Source organism: Camellia sinensis, chromosome 15, assembly GCF_055761805.1.
Source record: "Camellia sinensis isolate YWXY chromosome 15, ASM5576180v1, whole genome shotgun sequence".
NCBI lineage: Eukaryota > Viridiplantae > Streptophyta > Magnoliopsida > Ericales > Theaceae > Camellia > Camellia sinensis.
In genome coordinates, this window is record NC_138975.1 from 49,946,442 (window position 1) to 49,952,588 (window position 6,147).

Sequence of the window (6,147 nt, forward strand, 5' to 3'; positions counted from 1 at the left end):
GTAGTGGATAGGAACTTGATTGTCCATCAGTAATAAATCTCATTCTCTCATATTCCGAGATTGGACTTCTTTTTCGGTCTTCATCAGCTTGAGAAACGATCCAGTTTGAATCTTTGTCACATTCGACCTTATCACCCCTAATTCAAGGGCTGCTTCCAATCTGAATTACATCCGACCTTATTGCCCTCGTTCAATGGTTACCTCCATTCCGGCTATGCAAGCCTTATACTTTGGTTGACTACTAAACATTCTGAATCAAGGTTTGAAAGATAAGAAGGTCGGACCTCAAGTCGAGAGGGATCCTATCCTGTACAATTTCAAGATCAATTTCAGGTATGTCTTCACAGAACCATGCAAAAACATTTTTTGAAATTTTTTCACAAAGTGACTAATCACTCGTGCTTTTACGAAGACAATATAGAACCAATTTGGACCAAGCCAAGATCATTCTCAGTACCCACATTAACAAAAATCATCTCATTCATCAAGGGCTTAGCACACCTCTCTTCCTCTTAGTCGATCAAAATTTGCAAATCCCGAGGAATTTCTTCCTCTTCATTTTTATCAAAGTTTGGGAAATTTTTTTTGTAATTTTTGGTCGATGCAATGAATTAAAGGCACGGAGAAGTAAGCAAAATCTATGAAACTTTTATTAAAAAGAAACTACGACTCAACGATGGCAACAAACTCAAAAGAAAATAACAAAAAGACCTAGACATAACAGAGATGTCTAGGTTAGCATTCCTGAAATCAACAGATTTAGACTTGCTAGAATGACTTGAGATCCCAAATCTTTAGACTGGGTGGAATCAAACTCAGACTTAACACTAAATTCAGAAAGTAAAATAAAATCATTCTCAAATTGCTAAAACAATGCGTGTCATCCACCACATCTGGAACGAAATGTGTACAATCAGCAGGTGGTTCATCCCTTGATCACAGAGCTAGGTGCATTATCGCCCAAGTTTATTGACCCATCATCGGTAGAATATGTGGGGTTTTTTGGGTGGGGTGATGACCTTGGGTCTTTGGGGTTGAGTCGGAGCTATGGCTTTACTGTTGATGAGATCTTGAATCTCATGGCATAAACGAAAACAACGACCAGTCTCATGACCATGTTGTTGGTGAAAGGCACAGTATTTATTGGGGTCATGTCTGGCTGGTAAAATATCAGGGAGAGGTCGGGGATCAAGGAGCTTGAGGTGCCCCATTTCTATGAGGATTTTCATAGCACGAGTTAGAGACATGTAAAGTGGATGAAAGGGTTTATTTGGGGGTCGGGTTGACTTGACTATTTGTGGATCGGTATTGCCAAAGGGATTGGCAATGGTGGTAGTGGTGGCAATGATTGTGTTGATTTTTGAGGAGTTGGTATTAGTAGGTGAAGGTAGATTGGGATGAGTCACTAGAGGTGGCCGGACAATGGACATCCTAGATTGGTGTTGCAATTTAGCGAGCGCATCACTGTGACTGGCAACTGTATTGGCAATGGCATCTATGCTTCTTTAGACAAATAAAAACATGTTTGCTATATTCTCTAGAATTTGAGCCATCATCGATCCTTGGGAGTTGATTGGGGATGATATAGTTGGCAAAAGAAGGGTACTTTGAACAGTTTACCGGTGCGAGTCTTATAGAACTTGGGGGATAATAGACCATTCTGAAGCTAAAGTGCTGCAACCACCTTGCAAAAACAAAAATAGGACCTCCAATCAATATCCTGGCAGCACTTCGGTCCAATTCACACAATTGACCACTGTATACATCACTGAAAAACTAAACTCAACTTCAGAAACTGAAATGCCTAAACCACTCATTCAAATTTGAGAACCCCTGTATGGATCCAATACATTGCACATAACACATAGCAGGAAAGAGAACAAACACCCCTATGGGGGGTTAGGGTGCCCTGTCCTAGCCTTTGAAATGATATAGGGTTCACTATTCAAACAAGCGGCATCATACATCCTAGAAATGGGAAAACATCCTATCCTAATTTTGAAAAGTACTATAGCTCACTATATGTACAAGGTTGGCTCTACTCTAGGGGTTGAAGTCAAGGTGACATTACCAAAGAGTCTTTTGGGTCATAACCAATAAAGATTCCAGAAAATAAGAAGAGTCAATATAGCCTCTCTTCAAAGTCTGAGAACCTTAGAGATCTCAAAAGGTTACAACACAAGGCCTCTAAAGTATCATAAAAATAGGTATAGTGTCACAAAAAGTATGCCTGTGCTCCCACCAGTATTTGGGCACCACAGGGACTTTTAAGTGCACCAATGTATGCAATGCATAAATATATAATTGAAAGTAAAAGTCATATCATGGAGTTCAAGTCAAGGTTTCATAAAATCCCCAGCAGAGTCGCCAGAAACTGTAACATGCTCGGGGAGTACCCGTGCGCGTTAAATTTTTCGGACCTTCAGTTTCTTTGATCTAGTCTCACTAGTGCAATGTGAAATATAGATGGAGAGTCCAGATTTAGTAATTTTGAGAAAATCTATTTTATTGCAAAAATATTTTGCCAGAAATGGATTGCGTCATCAGATCTCAGAGTCGCCACCTAATATTTTGGTAAATTAGGAAACCCATGACTCGTGCCAAGACCACTGTTTATCATAACTCAAGTTGTCTCAGTTCGGAACCTTAGGTATGAGAGGGGAAGGTCATTAGTTGAGCACCCCCGCTCACCCGATTAAAAAAGATTAGCCTTTACTAGATCATTATATGAATTTTATTTACTTTATATGTTCATAATCCAATTATTTAATAAATCCTAAAAATTACTATGTGAAGCATACAAGTATAGACTATGTCATTTATTATGGAATAATTTGATTTCATGTATTTTGAAAAAGAGTTTTGAAGATGTACAACTCAAAGAAATTGAGTCTACAATCATGAAAACTAATATCATTCCAAATTAAGCGACAAAACCTCCATCCACTGGCATTCATAGAGTTATATCACATAAGAAAATAGTCTCATGGTAGAATGCTAAACATAGTAAGAAAATTATGTACAAGTGGGATGCTAAAGCATAACAACTTACATATTTACCGACATCTCGCGAACAACTACAAAACAAAATTAGTAAAATATGCATGATCCTATATAGAAAATCCTAATGCAATACATACACAAGAATGCTTCTAAAGATCCGACTTCTAAAACATGACATGCTGCGAAACATGCGATAGCACACAAAATCATGTAATAATCAATTAAAGCACAAAGATGCAAATTTAGCTGGATCTAGGCATAAATCATGTATAAAGCATGAATATGCATGGCATGCAAGAATATACATATGTACAGTTAGGGAAAACGATTAAATAAAGTGATAGATAAGAAGTGGGGATAAGGAATTATTACAACACTTTAAATATTACAAATCCGAGGGAGATAAATAAATATTACAACACAATATATAAAAAAAAAAATCCTCACAAACACTCACAATAAAAAGAAAAGCAGAAACTGCATAGGCCTTGGAGATCATCTATTGAAAATTTGTTCGTTGCTCCATTTCGCCTTTGTAAAATCATTCGGGAATTCTTGTTTTTCATGTAACAAGACCAAAACAAAGCAAACAAAAATTTTCTAAGAAAAATGATATAATATATACAAAAATTATCAATTGAAAAATCTAACAAATATTCACAAATTATCTTATTTTGTTTGTGGCCAAAATTAAAGCTTAATCTGATAATCTTTAAAAAAAAAAAAAAAATCATTCAGAATTTCACAATTCTAATTTCATAGTTGTGTCCGAAATGGTCCTTTTAGCTAGGAATAACTTTGCCGCATTTCTGGGGGCCTTACTGAAAATCCTCCTAGAAAGTCGGGCCACACCACAATTATTTGAAAATTTTTGGCCATAGTGCAATTTTTAGAATGCGTGAGATATTCTGTTGACACCAAGGAATATTTTGTGAAACAAGAAATATTCCGTTTGCTAATGTCAGCGGTGCGTCATGCTGACGTCATCATCCACAAATAGTAATATATATAAAAAAATGAAACAAAAAGACAAATATATTGTTATCAAGTTTTGAACCCATGCCCAAAGCCCCAACACCCAACATCTTAACCAATGAGCCAAGCCAAGCCTTGTGAAGTATTTTTCCACAAATAAAATTTAGACAGTAATACTAGCAGGAAATAACACGCAGATGCTTCAAACAACTTTCATGTTGCTTTTTATTTTCTTTTCTTTTATGATAAATATAATGGTGCTTTTATCCACCACCATACCGAAAGATATATATATACAATATAATAATATATAATGTAATATAATTAGTAGAAAAATTTCATCAATCAACCATTTTTAGCAACCCAAGTATCACATATTTAAAACAAGAGAAATAGAAAGAAAATAAATGAGAAAATTGTGAAATTTCACCTTTGGAGGAAATGGTGAATTTTCTGATTATCAAACTTTCTTCTTTACACCCTCACGGTTATGGTGTATGCTTTGGAATCTCAGCAAGAAATTTTAAATTTTGGCTTTAAAAGATGGTATGACAATGAAGGTGGTATGTGAAAGGTATTGGAAGAAAATAATTTTGACGAAACAAACTCTCTGTTTTTAAACAATTCTCTCTTCCTCTCTTGTTTTATTCATCTTCTGAGCCTCTCTCTCTTTTTCTAAAGTCTTACACCATTTGTAGCCATATAAAGTAAAAGCAAAAAATAAAAGATAAACAAAATGGGCGACACCCATCATCAAAGAAACATATTTATATATATTATATGTATGATTAAATCAAGTGTGCCTCAACCGCGCACTTTGTCCCTTTCTTTATTCATATAATAATAATAATAATAATAATAATAATAATAATATATATATATATATATGCAAGATTGAATTAGGTGCGCCTGTGCTACGCACTTCCTTTTTTTCTTTTATTATTATTTTTAAATAAAAATACCAAAAATATGTATAAACACGATATAAAATAATTTGGCCAAAACGGTTGAAGGTTGGGATTAAAGTTTAAATCTGACTTTTCTGCTTAGAGATTTGTAATATAGCATATTCCAATTTTCATCATCGGGTATTCAAAAGAAAGCACCCAAGTCTTAGGGCCGGTCAAAATAGAGTGTCTACAAGGACTGATTCCGTCTATGTCAGGTAGTGACCGTTGTTGAAAATTGTTTTGAAAAGTTTTATCGAAGTTGATTTTTCTCAAAATTTTACCTTTTACAACTTAAACCTTTTTGGGACCAAACGGAAAATTTTTAGTGCTCACAACTTTAATTCCATTGATTTCAATACAAGTACATTCTCCAACTTTCTGATTAAATCAAAGTTTCTTTTACATCATAAAACTTGAAAATAAAAGTCAAAGCAATAAACTAGGGGCATAGATCAGTCAGGTAGTCTTGCGTCCTCTGCTCATGCTTGCGGAAGTCTCTACAGCCAAAGTTGACCCAACATGTGCTTCATCCTCAAGACAAACCAAACACTTGTCGAAAAGAGCGTATCGAAAACTAGGCGCAGGGGCCAGAAGCTCTCTTGCCCTCCAAGAAGTGAGGTATCGAACCAAGTGCGAAGCACGAATTGGGAATTAAGCCGGGTATTCCACCCCCTCTTCTGGACGGGTTTGATCATGTCCGAACTGGCGTCTAAACTAGAATAGAAAATAAAACACACAGTGTGTGATGCCAATCAACCATTTACCCGATTGTCAAGACATGCTGTAGCTTATCTCAGCCAAATTAAGCCAGAGGCAATGCTAGGCAATGTCAGCTGCAGATCTGCTGCACATCCAGTCGTACCACCATCTCTCTGTGGGAAAGTCCACTAGCTGATGGCAGAAGAAGTAGGCTCAGGCTGAGTACTTGGGGCAAGGGTCCCCCACTTTCAGCTTATCCATTAGCCACACTTGGGAATAGATGAAGGAGAGATTAAAGAATAGAGAGATGTGCATGGAGAGAAAAAGTAGGGAAAGGGCTTTGAGAGAAGAATAAAGAATGAGTGCCGAGCGATGTGAGAAAGCATGAATAAGAAAGAGTGGGAAACAATACCTGGAGAAGTCGTGGACTCCCTGCGAACCGCATAGTCTCTCGCTGATGAAAAACATCTAAACCCATCAAAGTCTTGGCTAGTGCCAAACCTATGCAGCTCTTACATTC